The sequence below is a fragment of the Hemitrygon akajei genome, chromosome 9, assembly GCF_048418815.1.
Source record: "Hemitrygon akajei chromosome 9, sHemAka1.3, whole genome shotgun sequence".
In the NCBI taxonomy this organism is placed as follows: domain Eukaryota; kingdom Metazoa; phylum Chordata; class Chondrichthyes; order Myliobatiformes; family Dasyatidae; genus Hemitrygon; species Hemitrygon akajei.
In genome coordinates, this window is record NC_133132.1 from 54,506,803 (window position 1) to 54,527,959 (window position 21,157).

At 36.6% G+C, this 21,157-nt stretch overlaps 1 protein-coding gene across 1 annotated transcript in view; it reads right to left on the minus strand.

The window, feature by feature from the left end:
* babam2 (BRISC and BRCA1 A complex member 2) overlaps nucleotides 1–21,157 on the minus strand; it is a 189,150-nt gene that overhangs the window by 40,620 nt on the left and 127,373 nt on the right. The gene's annotated exons all lie outside the window — the stretch shown is intronic.

A 21,157-nucleotide genomic window follows, 5' to 3' on the forward strand; every position in this document is an offset into this window, starting at 1 on the left:
ATGGCTTTGCGAGGGCAGGTCATGAATCAGGAGCTTGAATGACTTTTTTGAGGAAGTGACAAAAGAAACTGATAAAGGTAGAGTGATGTATGTGGTAATCTGAATTTCTGCTGAAAGAAGCTGTCCTGGATCCTGTTTGCCCTGGCTTTTATGCTGCAGTACTGTTTCCCAGCAGGTAGCAGCTGGAATAGATAGTGGTTAGGGTGACTCAGGTCCCCAATCTCCTGAATAGTGGGAAGTTCACATCTACAGATGCACTGGGCTGGCCGCACCACTCTCTGCAGAGTCCTGCAGTTGAGGGAGGTACAGTTCCCATACCAGGCAGTGATGCAGCCAGTCAAGACCATGTGAGATCCTCGGTGATATGTATGCCAAGGAACTTAAAGTTGTTCACCTTCTCAACCCCAGATCCATTGATGTCAATAGGGGTTACCCTGTCGCCATTCCTCCTGCAGTCCACAAACAGCTCCTTTGTTTTGCCAACTTTGAGGGAAAGTCAGGGTGATTTCTTCTCTGTAGGCTGCGTCATTATTATTTGAGATTAGGCCAATCAATGTACTGTTGTCAGCAAATTTAGTTAGCAGATTGGAGCTGTGGGTGGCGACATAGTCATGGGTATACAGTAAATAAAGGTGGGGGCTTAGGGCACAGCCCTGAGGGGCACCTGTGTTGAGGGTCAGAGGAATAGAGGTAAGGGAGCCCACTCTTACCATCTGCCAGAGATCTGAAAAAAGTCCAAGATCCAGCTGCACAAAGCAGGGTGAAGGCCGAGGTCTCTGGGCTTTTTGTCGAGCCTGGAGGGAATTATAGTGTTGAATGCTGAGCTGTAGTTCAAGATCAGCATTCTCACACAAGCATCCTTCTTCTGCAGATGTGTAAGGACAGTGTGTAGAGCTGTGGCTATTTCATCATCTGTTGATCGGTTGTGTCGGCAGGCAAATTGTAGGGGGTGGTAGCATGCTGCAGATATAGTCCTTGACCAGCCTCTCAAAACATTTGCTTTTTATTGAGGTGAGTGCAACAGGACGCCTATCATTCAGACATGTTACCTTGGTCTTTTTAGGTAGAGGAACAATAGTGGTTGTTTTGAAGCAGGAGGGCACTCTAGACTGGGAGAGGGAGAGATTAAAAATGTCTGTAAACACACCTTCCAGCTGTGCCACGCACATCCTGAGTACCTGCCCTGGGATGCCGTCCACTGTCCACTCGTTGGAAATGCCTGCATACTTCAGCCTCAGAGATGTCTAAAGTGCAGGTAGCTTCAGCGGCTGTCCTCAGGGGCTCAGTGTTGGCGATATTGAACCAAGATTTAGCTTATCTGGGAGAGGCAACGATGTTGGCAGTACTATTGCGGTTAACTTTGAAGTCTGCAGTGGTGTGCAGACCTTGCCATAAGCTGCATGTGTTGTTGGTGGAGAGTTGTTGCTGGATCTTGTCCCTGTATTGATGCTTTGCTGCCTTGATGCCTTTGCGTGGATCATAGCTGCATTTCTTGAGTTCCTGTTGGTTACCGGCAATGTAAGCTTTGCCTCGCGCAATAAGTGCTGCTTGCATGAAACTGTTGATCCAGGGTTTCTGGATTGCAGGCATTAGCAATTATCTTTAAAGAAACACTAGATTCTGGAATCGTTCCTGAAGACTAGAAAATCAGAAATGTCACTCACGCTTTAAGAAGTCAGGGAGGCAAATGACAGGAATTATAAGCCAGTTAGCCTGACTTCAGTGGTTGGAAAGACATTGGAGTCCATTATTAAGGACAAAGTTTCAGGGTAACTAGAAGCACATGATAAAATAGGCTAAACTCAGCATGTTTAAGGGGGAAATCTTGCCTGAAAAATCTGTTGTAATTCTTTGATGAAATAACGACAAGATAAACAAAGGACAGTCAGTGGATATTGTTTACTTGGATTTTCAGAAGGCCTTTGACAAGGTGCCACATGGCTGTTTAACAAGGTAAGTGCCCGTGGTATTACAGGAAAGATACTGGCATGGATAGAAGATTGGCTGACTGGCAGGAGGCAAGAGTGGGAACAAAGAGGCTGGTTGGCTACTGGTGTTGCACAGGGGTTGGTGTTAGGACCACTTCCTTTCAGGTTATATATCAATGACCTGGATGAGGGAATTGATGACTTTGTGGCCAAGTTAGCGGATTATATGAAGATAGGTGGAGGGGTAAGTAATGCTGAGCCAGTGGGGAGTCTGCAGAAGGACTTTGATAGGTTAGAAAAATGGGGAAAGAAGTGGCAGATGGAACATAGTGTAGAGAAGTGTATGGTTGTGCACTTTGGCAGAAGGAATAAAGGCATGAACTGCACTCAGTGGCCACTTTATTAGGCACCTCCTGTACCTAATAAAGTAGCCACTGAGTGTATATCTGTGGTCTTCTGCTGCTGTAGCCCGTGCACTTTAAAGCTTGATGTATTGTGTGTTCAGAGAACATACCACTTCTGCATACCACTGTTGTAATGTTGTGTTTATCAGAGGTACTCTCACCTTCCAGTCAGCTTGAACCAGTCTAGCCGTTCTCCTCTGATGTCCCTCATTAACAACACATTTTTTGCCCACAGAATTACCATACACTGGATTTTTTTTACTTTTGCACATTCTCTGTAAACTCTAGAGACTGTTGTGTGTGAAAATCTCAGATCAGAAGTTTCCTTAGTATTCAAACCACCCTATCTGGCGCCAACAACCTTCCATGATCAAAATCTCTTAGATAACATTTCTTCCCTGTTCTAATGTTTGGTCTGAACAACAAATGAACCTCTTGACCATGTCTGCATGCTTTTATGCATTGAGTTGCTGCCACATGATTGGCTGAACAGAGGTCTGCATTAGTGAGAATACACTCAGAAGTGGTACACCTGTACAGGTGTACCTCAAAAAGTGGCACTGAGTGTATTCTCTAAATGGAGAGAAAATTCAGAAATCAGAGATGCAGTGGAACTTGGGAGTCCTCATGCAGGATTCCCTGAAGGATAACTTCCAGGTTCAGTCAGTGGTAAGACAGGCAAATGCAATGTTAACTCTCATTTGGAGGGGACTAGAATATAACAGCAAGGATGTAATGCCGAGGTTTTATGAGGCATTGGTCAGAATGTACTTGGAATATTGTGAGCAATTTTGGGCTCCCTATCTCAGGAAGGATGTGCTGGCATTGGAGAGAGTCCAGAAGAGGTTCACGAGAATGATCCCAGGAAGGAAAAGGTTAAAATGTATGAGTAACATTCAGTGGCACTGGGACTGTATTCACTAGAGTTCAGAATGGGGGGGGGGGGGAGAATCTCATCTCATTGAAATCTATTGAATATTGAAAGGACTAGATAGAGTGGAAGTGGAGTGGATGTTTGCTGTAGTGGGGGAGTCTAGAACCAGAAGGTAAAGCCTTAGAATACAAGTTCATCCCTTTAGAACAGAGATGAGGGTGGTAAATCTGTGAAGTTCATTGCCACAGATGGTTGTGGAGGCCAAGTCTTTAGGTATATTTAATGTGGAGGTTGATAGGTTCTTGATTAGGAAGCGTGTCAAAGATTAAGGGGAGAGGGCAGGAGAATGTGTTTGAGAGGGTCAATAAATCAGCCATGATCAAATGGCAGAGCAGACTCAAAGTACTAAATGGCTTAATTCTGCTTCTATGTCTTATGGTTGGATAGATGTTGGAGTAGGTCAAAAAGTCGGCACAACATTGTGAGCCTAAATGCCTGTACTGTGCTGTAATGTTCTATGTATTTATACTGGAAATTATCTGATGACTTCACCCAAAATATGTTGCGTTGTATTATTCAAATTAAGAGACTCAACAGAGAAAAGGTAGTAATAGGTCAGGAACAATTTGGTAACTGACTCCTAAAATAGAGGAATAGCAGAAAGCTCTCCCAAGCAATGAGATTAATTATTAAAGAGTATCAACGTGAGGCAGGCTTCTTCACTGCCTCCTGTCCCTACCACTGTCCATCCCCAGTTAATGTGCACAACCTCTCTCATCCTCTGGATCTAATGCATTAAAATCTGTATTGCTAAACCCAAGAATTCAAGGGTAATACCTCTCTCAGAATTCGAGCTCTCTCAAAACTCTATACTTTCAGTGGAAGTTGGCTCCATAATGCCTCCATATTCATGGAATAAAACCATAATGTGGAAGACATTCAGCAGATCAGTTAAGTTCTGTGGAAAGAGAAACTACTGTGCTTTACAACAGGGATGTTTTGTTTGAAACACTGGCTCTTCCTCTTTCCACTGGAACTACCTGACTTGTTGAATGTTTCCAGTGTTTTCTGTTTTTATTCGATTTCCAGCAATTGCTGTTTTTTCTTTGACTTTCACCTACTGTTGCCTTCCAATCAAAGCTTGTGTTCAGAACCTCCATATATCTATTTCAAAACTCCAGGGAAGTTTGAAATATGGAAAAATGCACTTTGCTCGGAAGTTTAAAAGTTAAAATCACGCTATTTAACTAGATGCAAAGAGAACTTGTTGTCCATTCAACAAAAAAAATTCCATCATTGTTTTAATTATTTTGCAGTGTTATAGTATAGTATAGTATTTCAGTATGATTGCATTAAATCTCCATGTGAACATGTCACTGTGGAAAATATTTTCTGCATGACACAAAAGCAATGAAATGGAATTTAGTTCTTTGAAGAAGTGGAAGTGTTGTGAATGAAGGGAAACCAGTGGATGTATTACACTTAGATGCTTAGAAGGCATCTGTCAACACCAGATCAAAGGTTAGCATAGAAAACAAAGGCTCAGGGTGTAGGAGTTAATGTATCAATGTGTACAGAAGATTGGCTGGTTAACGTAAAACAGAGTAGGAATAAATAGGTTTATGGTGTGCCACAGAGACAGGTGCCGATACCACAACATCTTACAATTTACATAAATTATTTGCATGGCAAAAACACGGATGCAAAATTTGCTGCTGACACAGTAACAGGTAGGAAAGGCAGCTATGAAATCAACATAAGGCAGCTACAAAGGATATGGTTAGGTTATGTGAATGGAAAAAGATCTGGCAAATGAAGTACAATATGAAGGGAATTTCTATTTGGAAAGAATTCTTAAAAAAACTCATCTAAATGTTGAATGGTTGAAGATTTGCAAAAGATACTGTTCACATTAGTAAACAATTAGAAAGGCTAACAGAATATTATTTGTTGAGGTGGTACTGAATACAGAAGGTTACCTTACAGTTATAAAGAGCACCAATGAGACCACATCTGGAATATTGCCTCCTTATTAGAGGAAGGAAGTTAAAATACTGTAAGCAGTTTAAAAAAGTTTACTAGATTAATTTTTGGAATGAATAGATTGCATAATTTGGAAAGGAACTTCAGGCTAGAATTATTTATGGGAGTTTAAGAGTGGGAGGTGTTTTTAATGATAAAAGATCCAGAGGAGTCTTAATGGGGTAGATGAAGAGAAGTTACTGCTTTTTGTGTTAAGAATTTAGTTTAGGGCCACTGCTTAGAATTAAGTGGTTGCCCTTTCAAGACATGCTGCTAATTCCCAAATGAGTTATCAGTTCTCAGACGGTACTGATAGCTATGACAGATTCAACAAGGTTCATAGTGTTAAAAATAAAATTTTCTAATGTTATCCAGCAACTACTCACTAGTCATTTGTTATTAATTGGGTCTTTAGGTATGGCAATTGCATTTCTTATTAGTAATTTTATGAAAAAGAGCAATAAGCACTGTTGCTTGGGTAAGTAATTTCAATCGTTTCAAATTTGTCCAATGTCCATTTATTTGCATTGTATACATCATGTGTTATTATGCTCAATGCAGTTATTATTTTCTGTTGTATGATCTGCAAACCTCTGAATGTTTTCTTTACATAAAACTCCCCAAGTGGATTCCCTGATTTTTCCTCGATATTTGAGGATGTACATGACCAACAGTTGTTGATTTAACCAATCTGTAATGGTTTGCCAGAGATCAAATTAAATATCTAAAAGTAATAAATCAGAGCAAATTGTAGACAAACTATATCTGGCTACTTTGTAGAAATATAAAAACAAGGCAATACCAGCTACCAATTAGGTCCCATTATTTACCTATAGCAAACTTCAGATTTTTAATGACGTTCTTCATATAATGAAGCTCATGATGTAACAAGAGCATATGATGCATTTCAAAGCTTTTATTCATAAATGAACATATTCACACAGCAAGACAATTGACTTGAAACATTAATTTCCAGCATTTTTGTTTTCCTCAAGTATATACGTAGAAGCTTGAAGTACATCTATATAATTAAAAGCTGTTAAGCGTGACTTGGGAAATAGCACTACAGATGTCAGTCTGCTTGGGATTAATGACTGACATTGCACAATACATCCCTTGATAAAAAGAAATAAGCCTTTAACAGCCCATTTGCGAGGGTAAAACTGAATCAAGAAATCCCAAAGTGAATGCACAATGTAGCTTCCCAGACATTAATATGGTACCTAAAGAGCTCTGATAAGAATGACACAAAACTATTAACGTTCCCAAGGATTCGCAGGCTCTAATTTTAGTAAACAATCAATTTTGCTTGTATTTTCATTTCTATGATTTTAATATGTTATTAAAAACACTACATGTACTATAAATGCTAAACCAAACAGAACATGAGCAATATGTTCAGATCTGCCAGCTGTGGAAAAATGATAGGGTAGACTAGTGTTCTGGGTATAGGTTACAATGCTCAAAATTATAACTAAGACATTTTGATAAGTTGTTTCTTCTTTGCAAGTATTTTCCAAATATACCAGACATTATTTTCTTACTAATATTTCATTACAAAAAATATTAAAATATTGCAAACCAACAAGAAATTATTGACCTGAAATGTTTATTATACAATGTATCTTGCTCTATAGATGTTGCCTGACTTGCTGAATGCTTCCAGTATTCTCTTCATTTGCAAAATGACACTGAAGGTTTTCTAAAAAAAAGTAATGAAAATTAAAAGTAAACTAAACAGGAGCTTGAAGTGGACCTTTGAGCCTTTAAGCTTTGCTCTGCCATTCTTTTAGATCATGGCTGGTTTCAAGATAGCACCAAGCCGCAACCTCCTTTGAGGTTGTGGATTGGTTTTAGTTGTTATGTATTGTTTTATTAGGTTTGTGGAGATGGTTTTGGAGGCAGTGAGGGTAGTTAGTGGTTGGGTTAGGGTTTAGTACAGGGATGGGGAGAAATTAGAGGACAGGTCAGAGTCTTTAAGTCTCCGTTCTGAGTTCAAATGCCAGCAACACAGACATGGGACATCCATGGGCCCACAGAAATATCCACCCAAATGTCAAACCACCAGGATGAAGGCTATTGCCCACGGTCAGCGAGTTATTGGCAGGTTCTGGACTTCTGGAGTTCCGTATGAGAGCAAGAAGAATGAGGTTCGATGACTTTCTGGGCCCACGAATCAATGAAGCTGAAGTTTGAGGCCTACTGTTCAGGGTTCTTTTACCGCTAAGTATAGAGTTCAAGGCCTGGTGTTCAGTGATTGGTGGTTCTTGGGGTCAACGCCAGTGATAGAGATCTAAGGGTTGAATCAGCAGTCCGGAAGTTGAGTTTGTTAGCCATGGGTCTGCAAATTGCTGTTAAGTCTGCTATCACAGTGTTTGCGTGTCTGAGTCTGAATCTGAGTATGCTGGATGCCGAAGAAGGTGGCCTGTCTTGGGGTTAGAGAACTATATGGCTGGGAGGGAGGTACAGGCTGTTTCTGTTTTGTTTTGTTGTGTTCTGTGTTGTTCTGTCAAGTATTGTGGGCATGATAGGTTGATGTTGGAATGTTTGGCAACATTTGCAGACTGTCCCCCGGCACACCCTCAGGTGTGTTGGTTGCTAATGTAATTGACACATTTCAAAGTGTTTCGATTCACAAGTGATAAGTAAACTTGAATGTCGATTTTCAATCTCAGTGCCATTTTTTGCACTATCATTCTATCTCTCAATTTTCTCAGTATCTAGAAATAAACCTATGTTTTGAATGAACTCAAGACTGAACCCTGCAAGGTAAGAGAATTCTGAACATTCATCACCTTCTGCTCAATCCTTAATAGTCTACTCTTTTTTTTGAGACTGTGCCTACTGGTTGTAGACCCTTTCACTCTAGAAAACATAATCTTTGCATCTAGTCCATCAAGCCCTGGTCTAATTTTGTAAGTTTTTATGGAATTTCCTTTCATTCTTCTGAACCAGGGCTTCCCAACCTTTTTTATGTTATGGACCAATACTATCAAGCAAGAGGTCCATAGGCCCAGGTTGGGAACCACTGTTCTAAACTCTAGAGAATACAATTCAACTCATCGTGGCCTCGCACCTTATACACTGCACTTTCTCTGTAACTGTAATGCTTCATTTTGCATTCTATTTTCCTTCCTGTACTACCTCAATGCACTGATTAAGTAGTCTATACGGACGCCATGCACTTTTACTTACTTTGGTACATGTGACCTACTTTGCACAAAGTCACTCTAGCTATCCCTAATCATGCCATATTTTTCCAAATGTGTGCAAATTCTATTCCAAGAATCCTCTCCAATAGATTTCCTACCACTGGTTTATAATTTCCTAGATTATCCTTAATTTGTCTTTAAAAGAAAGGAACAATGCCTACCCTTCAGTACTCCAGGATATTGCTTGTTGCTCATCAGGATGTAAAGATCTTTGTAAAGGCCCCAGCAATCCTCTGTAGCCTCTTTCAATAACCTGGGATATATCCCATCAGGCCCCAGGCCTTATCCACCTTAATGCTTTTCAAGACTGGTAGACACAACCCTCCCCTTTTTTCACTTCAAAAATGCAATAACACATTAGCATACCCATACTGATCCTCCACAATCTTCTCCTTTGCGAATACCAACATAAAACACTTTAGTATCTTGCTCACATCCCTTGACTCCAGGATTAAATTCCTTCTTTTGTGTTTGAGTGGTCTTACCCTCTCCCTGGATATCCTCTTGTGTTTAATTCAAGTATGAGATGCTTTGGGATTCTGTTTAATACTATTTGCCAAGGGCAATTCATGATCCCTTTTTGGCACTCCTATTTCTCTCTTGAGCATTTTCCTGGTTAGTTTTCATTCCTCAAGAGCCACATCTATCTACAATATGTAAGATTTTAGCTCCTCAAACCTTACATATGCCTCCTTTACAAACTCTTGTCAAACAAGCTTCCCTTACCTTGCCATCTTTGTCCTTCCTTTTCACTGGATCAGACCAGTCCTGAACTCTGATCCCACATATCAGATGCTGAGTTGCCTGATAACAGTTGCTCTCAAACATTGAAGTATGTAATATGTCACTAGAGAGCTTGAGAATGAAGTGTATGTTCTCATTCACAACTCTGTGATCAACAATGTTAGAGCACAATCTTCTGTGTGGGACTTATAAAGGCTACTGATAATCTCACCAACTTCTCGATATATTATATTAAACATATTTATTTCATTCAATTCCTCATTCTCCTCATTTCTGGTTATTTCCTGGAGGTTTTAGTGTGCCTTGTACTGTGAAACAGACACAGGGTAGTTGTTTAATTCCTCTGCTATTTTCTCATGCTCCATTACATTGTATATTCTCTGTTTGCAAGGGTCATACAATTGCTATTTCTGTACTCTTTTTGCTCACCATGGATCTTTAAGACCACTTTATTACCAATTTTACTCTCATTTTCTATCTCCATTAATTTTGCGGTCCCGTATTGCTGAATTCTAAAGTTTACCAAAAGTTTTTGCCTACTGCTACTTTTGGCAATTTTATAAGCCTCTTCTTTGGACTTAATTCTATTTGTAATTTTGCTCTTAGCCTAGGGTGAACCACTTCTCCTAATGTTTTTGTGCTTTAAGGGAAAATACATGATGATGTAAATCTTGCATTATTTGCTTCCATCCACTATCATGGCTTCCAATGTATTTTCCCACACAACTACCGCCACTCTTCCCTCATATCTTCATGATTTCCTTTAAGATTTAAGACCACAGATCCTCAAACTTAAATGGAGACAGTGGGACTTGTATGAAGTAAAAACCTTTGCATTCATGTTCTTTAGCAAATTCTTAATGTTTCTGTATTCTTCCCTTGTGAGAAGAGGAAATCCAACTGAACTGGCATGGTGGATACAACCAGATGAGCTGCTACCTCACCATGCCAACAAACTGAGTTCAATCCTCAACTGTGGTGCTGTCTGTATGAAGTCTGTCATGACCACATGAACTTCCTCCAATTGGGCTGGTTTCCAAATCCCAAAAATGTAGAGGCTGGTTGTTTTTTTGACCGCAGTAAATTGCCCTTAGTGTGAAGATGAGAGGTAAAGTATGAGGGGAATTGACGGGAATGTGGGAGAATAAAATGGCATGTTTTTGGTGGGCTAAAGAAGGCTCTTTCACGCTGTTGGTCTCTGAGAGATTCATCTGGTTTGTAGCTAAAAGTGGATTACCAGAATAGAAAATCCTAAGTCAAAGCAAAATTTTTTTTAAATATATGGATAGGGAAACAATAATATAAAACTGAGTTCAACCTTCAATTACAATTCAACATTCAAATTTTGAAGAAGCAGGTTTTTAACTAAATTTCTTAAATTAGTTTGGCAAAAGTTTCAAACAGGCCATGGTGAACAAAAGAGAAAAGCATTAAAGTAAAGAATAGCTGGAGGGGAAAATGTAAGCAGAACAAAAAAATTATGAATAAATCACTTCAATAAACATGAACACCACAAAAGAAACATACTCTGAGACGGAATAAATTTAGGATCTGGATTGAAGTTTTGAAGACATTTGTTTACATCTCCAAAACCACTATATTTAACTATTCTAACACTAGGACAATAATTATGAAGAAAGGAAAATTGTTTCTATCTTAAATTTAAACTCAACACTAGGAAGGAATCCTGCCCTTGTTCCATTTTGTAAAACATTGGCAATGGGTTGCAAAAACTAATAACAACCATAACACTTTACCCAAGTGAAAACCACAACTATGCCAAGTAAAAAATAATAAAATATGTCAACCCATGAACTGCATTAACTGTGGATTAAAAACAGAACCTTCTGGGAATACTTAGTAGCTTAAGCAAATCCTGTGGAGAGAGAACAGTTAATATTTCTGAGAATTATATGAGAACTTCATGAGAACTATATCATTCTGGTAAATGTTAACTAGTTGCTCTCTCCATGTTCACTGAACACTTTCAGCAGCTGCTGTTTCCTTTCCTTTTTTACATAATAACCACAGAATTAGTTATTCTTTGTTCTATGGGTGGAGGAATGACAGTAAGCTATTGCACAAAATGTCTAGCGCAGCACTATAAGACAATCTGACCTCAGTCAAATGGTTACATTTCATGTCACAATTGTTTTTTTTAAAGTTCTCTGTTTTGCAAAGGCATTTCTGTTTAGGGCATCAGAATATGCATGCTTTACAACAAGGATATAAATGAAAAATTATAGCAGTGAACCTCTTCTGATCCAATCGCACTTTCACTACTGGCAAGAAATAAGCAAGGCAGGAAAGACAAACTGATGAATTAAGAAAGAAACTCAGCAACCATTGTAAATAACTCTGATTCATGGGGTCACAAGTGATACTATCAGAGATAATGTGCTGGATATGCTTGTATTGTGATGTTTGGCGAGCAATCAGATTTGTAGAGAAATTTGGCAAATTCAGGTTTTTTATATAATTTGAGTTATGGGATCAGAACATGGAAGAGTTAAACTTCAGGGAATAAAAACATCAATCAAATATAAAACTCAATTATTTTATTGCAGTGAACACACCCCTCTTTGTAACTTAGAATCACAGCTGCTCGGTGCCTAATACATCAGTCCTGCTTAGATGACATTTCCATGGTTATGCAACTATTGCCTAACAGAACAGTACACTACCCTTTCCCCAACAGTACTCCAGAATATTTGGCAAATTCCACTAATCATCCTACATATATTATACATTAGCACATTTCTATCAATGTTTCTGTAACAGAGGTAGTTAGTTCATCCACTTTTAGACAATTTATTTTTCCTGCTTTAAATATTTTCTCCAGGTATTTAAATAAATTCAGGATACCAGCAATTCAATCCATTCAGTATTAAGCGTTCCTTTATTAGCATCTGACAGCAATTTAGAATTAGCTTGTGATACACTAGTCTGGTCAGATAAAATTCATGTCCAATAATTCATCACATTATTTATCTTTACTTGGCTAGCCCATAAGAGCTATTAAATAAATATATATACTATAAACAAGAGGCTGCATATGACTCTTCTTGTTTTAAGTGGAATATTTTGAGAGTTGGTTAAGCAGAGGCAATTAACAGATTGTGCACTAGAAAGCAATTGTTTAGTAGGCAACAAAGATCTGACACACTTGGGGAACTTTTTAGCCTTCCCCATTAATCCTGCTGAATTAAATCTGAACATTTAGTTTTGGGTTTCCCTTGAGAGATTACTGTAACATTTGTCAATCTCTGCCTTGAAGAATGCAAGCCTGTGAATTTTAACAAATAATGATGCAACATTGATTGCAAGTATGTTTAATGAAACTTCTAATAAAGCTCTCATGGTAGAACCACAATAGGTAAATAGAAGCAATATCCACCACTGTGCAATACTTAGTATCACTGAGTTCAAATTTGGTCTATGCACTCATAAGAAAACATATGAGTGATCCATAGAAAACAAGTCAACAGATACAAGGAAATATACCTTTGCGATACTTAAAATGCATAAATCACATCTGCAATTTGCTGGAAAATCCGTTGGTGAGACATCCATGCAATGATAACTGTAAATTATTTCATATTTTTGGAGGGATCTCACCCCTGTAATTATCCAAACATTAAGACTTCCTCTGCAAGGTAACCTGCACCATCTTTAAGTCATTGTTGGAAAGTTATATTGCCTATTCAAATATGTATCTTTCCATCCAGTTTACCTCAATGAATAGTTTGAATAGTGAACTACTGCTGGTTTTGAGAGGTACATATTGAATGCTAAAATTATCGTTTACCATTGTGTGTGGAACTTGTTAAGTTATGCAAAGTTAATGTGAGCATCTTCTTAAATCAAACTGCTTAGATGCACAAAGTATTGCATATGCTTTCCATTAAAAATCATTTGCCAGCAATAAACCTGGAGAAGCTGGTGCAGCACAATCTTAATATGGGTTTTCATGGTGAATGAACTTCTATTTCACAGGATATTGTGGCAAAGAAGAACCTGCAGACATGGAGGCTGAATATGTTATTAATCTTAAATTTAACAAATATAAGCGCAGCTAAATACAGAAACAGTGACAGAAATTGCTGGAAAATGTATGAAGTCATATGACAGAAATTGCTGGAAAATGTATGAAGTCATACATGTAAGGTGAAAAAAGGTATGCTTAAAATTAAAGGAAATGTGAGAGGCAAGTTGTTTTATTATTTTACACAGAATGGTAGATGCCTGGAATGTGCTACCAGGTCATGGGTGGAAGCAGTGGTGTTTACAGGCACTTTGATAGGCAGATGAAAATGCAGAAAATGGATAATATGCTGTCAGATAGGATTAGTATAATTTGGTATCAAGGTTGGAATAGTTATTGTAGACCAAAGAACCTTTTCATCAGAGTTAGGTAACTGATCTGAACTTCACCCTCTTCACAGATGCTGCCTGTCTTGGCGTGTATTTACATAATTTTATCTAAATATCCTCATTAATATACTCCATTAAAAAAAATTAAAAATATACTCAAGGCTTTAAAAAAATGTCGGGCCAAAATTTGAGAACATGGAAGTACAAGAACAATGGTAAAATACAAGGTTTTTCAAATACCACTTGCTTCATATAAAAACTAGACACAATTCAACACTAACTACTAACAAATGTTTTGTCTATTTGGTACAAGGTACACTATTTAAAAAAAATTAAAAACCCATTATTATTGGATCTTTATTGAAAAAAATATTAGGTCCAGAAAGATAGACGGTTGCTCAAGACAGAAGGTTGCTTGTTTAAGCTCCAATCCAAAGTCAAAGTCAAACATAAAATATTGATTGGTTTTCCAGTGAATTGTCAGGATTGTGCTGTCAGAGGTCTTGCATCTTACACTAACCTCTCTGAGATAGGGTAAAACATCTCATGGCATGAATTCTTGTGTGAAGAAAAGCTTGCACTAATGTCTAACAAATGGTATTCTCAAATGATCATCACTGAAACAGGTTTACCCAGAGATTACATTGGAAAACATTTGCACTTCTGTTATGTTAAAAGTACACATAAAGTGCATTGTCTTGTAAGTGTATTTATTTTCAATTGCATTCCCATCTATTGAGAAATTGAACACAGACTCTTTATGATTCACCCAAGCATAGGAATCAATTCCCTGTTGTCGATGCACTCGATGAGTTTCTCAGCAAAAATCAACCACCTTTGTTATTCACTTGCAGGTAGAATGTTGGAAACTATAATTGATTTCAAGTAGTGCCTGCTGCAACATATTTTAGTAACATTCCCAAAATGATTTCCATGTCTCCCTTGAATGGACAAGCAAAGATGATAAAAGCACAGTGCCTTGGCATTTGATGCTGGGATCTGTGCTGGAGGTGACTGAGTTGATGTCACCACTGTGGCTCAGGTTCCAAATGGGCAGCTCCAATGCTGAGGGAACCTCATCTTATTCCACAGTGCCTTTCAACCCTCCTCTTCTCATCTGCCCTCAACTTCCTATCAAGTCTGATCTTCCTCTCCATTACTTGCCATACCCAATTTTTACTTATTTCCATGGCAATCACAAGAGGTTGCCATGGAAAACTCACTTTGACAGCACTGACCCATTTCCCAGCAGGGAGTCTGTGAAAGTGGCAGCAGCTGTGAACTCAGCAAGCAGTTGCCATCTGTGGATGTGCAAATCTGATTCTGACACTTTTTAATGAAAAAAAACACAAATCAATATTTTTTGAAGACAGGACTCCCAGTTTAACAATTACTTACCCATAATGACTTCATCAACAAAAATGGGTCCACATATTACATGAATATGGGCAGCTTCTCAGCTTCATAATTGCAGAGAGGGAAATGTGTAGTTGATGTCAAATGAAGATCAGGCCACACAACTTCCTTTACAAACATTTTGATGAATATTCGCCATCCTTGCAAAGTGAGGTTGAATCATATCCTGCAAAAGGTTTGTTGCCTTGGTCAATTTACAGGGGACCTTCAGATCTCAATTTAGATCCTACAACACCTCAAAGATTGCTTGGTTCTACTCCTATATCCCATTAAGATGAAGGCAAATTGTAAACTTTCAGAAATGCAAAGACATAAAGGAGGATGGGAAAGTTGCTGAAATAACACAATTGACATCGGAAATTTTATTCCAGTGTTTTGAATCACCTCAAATGATTTGCAAATATTCTGGCTAAAACCTGGGCTTGAAAAGCAGCAAATCCAAGTTCAATAACTTCAATCTTCAAAAAAGGTACCATCAAATCATTGAAATGTATGATTAGAATATAATATAAAAGAGTATCTGAGACAATCAAAGTGGTTATAGGAATGGAATTTGTGTTCAATCATATTATTTAATTTCTAAGAAAGTGATAGGACTAACAGATGGGGGAGAAATAGTTATAAACATTCAATGCAATTTTTTGAACATACTGCATGATTGAATAAACATGCGAATTCAGCTGTGAAACATGTGACCTTTTCAGTAGGCATGGTATGCAATGTGACTATGAATCGCATGTCTCCATGCACCTGATATTACTGCATAATAGATGGGGGTAAAAAGCTGAGCTTATAATTGATGTAAATCACACATCTAACTTCACTGCTGGAAATTATACACCATACAAATATCTGGATAGCTACAAAGCACCGAGCAAGCAAGCCCTAATGGAAGGAAGCAGGTCATCTTGAACTCTCAAATTGGCAAACCAATATACTGTTGTGGAGAATTCAAACAAGGATAAAAGATGAGTTTTCAGTGGACTAGATCTCCCAGGCTTTTATAGGTGAGGCTTTCTATTTTATTTCAGAAAGGGGCCTGACAACTCAGATTCTGTCTCTGAACTTCCAGTTTTGCCACCTTGGTACCTTATTGAGAGCTGAAGAGGTAGGGTGGATATCCTGTTCTCCATTCTGTTAACTTTAACATTAGGATCCTCAAGAACTACTACTGTTAAGAAATGGTGCTTTAAAAGCTCCAACACCAAGACAATATTGTGCAGGTATCCAATATGCAGCTTTCTTTACACAATTAATTCATGGGTTTTGTGTTTGTCATAAATTTCACCCGAGGCTTAGAGAGTCTCTAACACAATGTTATGACTTAACAATCTTAAAATCTTTGAAGCATTTTAGTTTTATATTCTGATTTAGCCATTGCTAAAACAGTTTTATATTTACTTACACTTCACTTTTTTCCTAAAGCTATTATCTTTTTCAAGGGTTCCTTTCTTGGTGAATTAGCAAACGAAGGTTATCTCTTCAATGAACGAATAGAAGCCATTCAAACGTAAAAACAAACTTTGACCTTATTTACAGCATTATCTTCATGGTGAACTTATCTGAGACATACCCCTCCCTAACTCACTGATGGCTTTACAAACTTGTCTCCTTTTCAATTCCAATCTGAAACGTTGATTATTGTTTCTCTTAACATAGATGCAGCCTGACCTACTGATTATTTCCTGCAATTTCTGTTTAAGTTTTATAAAGTATACAGCTTTGGTTTTGATTTCACAAGTAAGTAAAGGTCAGCCAATTACATTTTGAGCCCTCTGAGAGAAAAAAATTCAGGATATCATTAGTTTTCCATAAAACTGCAGAACTTTATTCTAACTTTAAGGAAAAGAATTGAAGATGTTAAAATCCTATATTTTCCATCAATTGCAGTTATTTATGTAATCCATGTAAAGTGTACACTTTTTTAAAATACAAAATTTCTCATAAGTCTTTTTTGTTAAATTTGTGCCTTTTCACTGTTGTTACTTGAACTAGTTTCCAGCATTTTTACTCTCACAGACACAAAAGTAATTTATTATCTTAACTACAATTAAAAAACAATAAAAGTAGAAAAATACTGATTAAGAAGCCAAATAATTGCAGTAATTTGAAGACTGTGTTGACTAACAAAATATTTTTTGAAAGATTTCTTTTTAACGAAATGGCACATGAAAAATCGTGATCTAATGACAGAAACAGAATTTGAAAGAATTTCTCAAAATGTCAGTGTTTGTGGTGACTCTTACTCCTACATTCTGACCTACTGGATGACAGTGATGACCTTTTTTAATATAAACATAATGTAAATGAATAAATGGATAAAATGCAACATTGCTTACACAACTGAACAAATGACCTTGCTATTTTTGGTCAAATCACTTAAAAAAAAATTCTGACGCTTTTACTGCATCAGTGCAAGTTATTTTATTGATTTAAGTCTATTTTAAGCTCTGTACAGACACAATGTTTTGATCAATTTCAATCTCTACTGAAAGAATAAAAGCACGATGCACATTTATTTCTGATAAAGGAAGTGAACTGCCCTCCTGACCTTCCCATAATACAATGATCTACCACATTAATTCATATTCCATATTTTTGGGAATGCTAAGGAATATAGAAGTTAATGAGGGCCACGTGTAGTTTTTTTAGTTTGGTTAACCGCCATTTTCGTTCTCAAAACTCACTGCAGCAAAGGAAGTCACCAGTCACTTCAATAATCATTTCTAGATATTTTTGAAGCATTTGTAAAAATCATTGGGAGGAAAGAGTGCAGTGCAGGCACAATGCAGTGAATCAAATGGATGCAGAAACCAATGAAATAATCAGGCAAGACCTACAAATGTATTTTCACATTGCTTTTCAGGCCTTTGTTCCCCATCATCCATGATTGATACAATTCCACCACTGTCAAGTAAGACTGTTCAAAAAACAAACTAACAAAAATTGACATGGAAATTTGATCTAGGAGGGTTACAACTTCCAAATTTTAAGAATTATTATAAAGCAAATCAACTTAGATTTATTGCATCTTTTTTTGAGAAAGATAGACCGACCGGCATGGATTAGAATAGAACTAGATAAAATAGGAGAAAATACACCAGAAGATTTTATATATAAATGTGAATCTAAATGGATACGGGAAAAGAAAGAATCTCCTATATTAAAACATTTGATTGACTTATGGAATAAGATAAATGTTGATGATGAGACAAAGAAATCTTTATTAGCAAAGAGATCTTTAATTCAAAATAGACTTATTCCTTTTACAATGGATAATCAACTTTTATATAATTGGTTTCAAAAAGGGATTAGATATATAGGAGATTGTTTTGAAGGAGGTATATTAATGTCATTTGATCAATTAAAGAATAAATATAAAGTATCAAACAACACTTTTTTGTTACTTCCAATTAAGGGCTTATTTAAGAGAAAAATTAGGTCAAACAATGTTATTGCTGAAATCTAATGAAATAGAAACTTTAATTCAAAAAGGAAAAACTAAAAAATTTATTTCTTGTATGTATAGCTTGATTCAAAAACAGGCAATTAAACAAGGAGTCCATAAGTCAAGACAAAAATAGGAAAGTGACTTGAATATTAAAATTGAAGAAACAAATTGGTCAAGACTATGTCTTGATAGTATGACAAATACAATAAATGTCCGGTTAAGATTAGTGCAATATAATTTTTTACATCAATTATATATTACACCACAAAAAATAAATAAATTAAATCCAAATTTATCTGATTCAGTGTTTCCGATGTAACCAAGAAATTGGTACTTTTTTACATTCTACTTGGTCTTGTTCTAAAATTCAACCTTTTTGGACAAATTTAAGAGTTTTATTGGAACAAATTATTGGAACACAACTTCCACATAATCCAACATTATTTTTATTAGGTGATATTGAAGGGATAACATCGAAACCCAAATTGAATAAATATCAGAAAGAATTCATAAAAATTGCACTGGCAGTAGCCAAAAAGGCTTTTGCAGTTACTTGGAAATCGGATGCATACTTAAGTATAGATTGTTGGAAGATTGAAATTTCCAGCTGTATTCCACTTGAAAAAATTACTTATAATTTAAGAGATAAATATGAAACATTTTTGAAAATTTGGCGCCCTTATTTACAAAAGACAGGATTAAATATATAGGTGCTCCGAAGATAAAATAATTGGTTATTTGGGGAAATAAATAAATATATATACTAAAGTTATTACGAACTCCATGGAGCATGTGGGGATCTTCTGATATCCAGGCACTCTTTCTTTCTTTCTTTTTTTATATAGGGATGTTGGGGGGAGGGGCTAAGGGGGGAAGGGTATACATTTTTTTCTTTCTGTAATTATTGAAAACTCAATAAAAAAAAGTTTAAACAAACAACAAACTAACAACTATTTCACATACACAACAGACACTACAGTGTGGTTTACCTGGGAATTTAATAGAAACAAGGTGCGAGAAAGAGCATGATTTTTGACAAAATCATTTTTTTGACATTTTTTGACATTTGTTTAGAAACTGCAAACACACTCCTTATTCCAAAAGACTCCTTTTCCTCACACAAAGACATTTTCTCCATTGATTTTAGTAAGTTGTAATCTATCCTCTAGGTTGAACACAAATAATAATATTTTGATGTTGCAGTATCCACCAAGCTTGGCAATTAGCTTGTAGACGTTTCAGCACCAGTCAAGGTGACATTCTCAATGCGCACTGAGGATGTCACCTTGACTGGTGATGAAATGTCTGCAAGCTAATTGCAAAGCTCGGCGAACAATGCAACATCAAACAGCTCAATTGAGCTACTGATATTCAACACCATCCTGTATAATAGTATTATACTTATTTATAACATAATGTAAAATACTAATAACCTACTGAGTGCCTGGCAGAGTGACATTACTCAAAAAATCTGATTGTGATATACTTTTATGGCATAAAATGGCAACTGATCAAAGGACAAAATTCTGAACAGGAAAGAAGGAAATGCCTTTACTATGTTTTCTATTTGAAATGATTTGATAAATGCTAATTATCATTCACTAAGGTAAATGTTCAAACCATCTGATCAGAATTATCCTGATCTCATTACATTTTGCAACTGAGGAGTGCTTAATACAGCACGGTCATTTGTATTCTATATGTATTTATCAAGATTTTAAACAGTCGTCCTCAATACTATATTTGGTAAAATCATGGAGGATATGCCACTTAACATAAGATAACTTTGTACCTTATCAAAGAGTTCTTTTTATAAACAAAAATGGTCCACACTTCTACCAACATCTCTATGTAGAAACATTTGACCAAGAGAAATAATCGCTATTTCTTTTTGTTGCCCATAATTGGTGAAAATAGAAATCATCTCTTAACCCAAGGGAAGACTGAGAATTATTGTTGGGGTGTTTTCAGTGCTATAACCCACTTCTTTTAAAACCTTACATGTACGTAAATAGTATGGTCTTAGGGATTCAACGTTCTTTAAGTCAAAATTTGTTTTCCTGATCTTGCTTATATTACCATTAATATTTTTTGTGGGTACCTAGCAGACAGTGTCTTCCTCCACTACAAATAATACCATGAAGTGTAATATACACATGGTTTCTTTATTTTCACTTATAGGATCACTTTACCAATTATCAAAGGATATACTTTGATGACACCAAGTTTTATCATTTTCACGTATTAATGATAAAATGCTGCATTTTATATTTCCTGTAGTACCCCCCCGAACTTACACCTTTTGTAGCTCTATTTCCTGCTTTACTCATATTTCCCTCTTCCCCAATCACCAGGATCTGTCATAATTTTTGCTTTAATATGTTTTACATTGTCATGATTAAAACCATAGTGAATATTCTCAAAGTATGAACAAATTGAAGATGCCTTAAGTATTATGAATATCTCAGCAAGGTACCTATCTGACTACATATGGTAAATAACTGTCTGTCTAGATTTTCTTGCTGTTTCTTTTCCTGGTACCACATATTAGGTGAATGTGGAATGGCGGAGCAGAATTGATTAATCAAATGGCTTAATTCTTCTCCAATATCTAATGGTCTTATGGTATCAGAAGAAGCACTTTTTACAGTATATTTTCTGACATCATCACACTTTTCTTGTCAGATAATGAACAAAAGCAAGCAAAGTTCCAAATGAAGATAAAACTACAA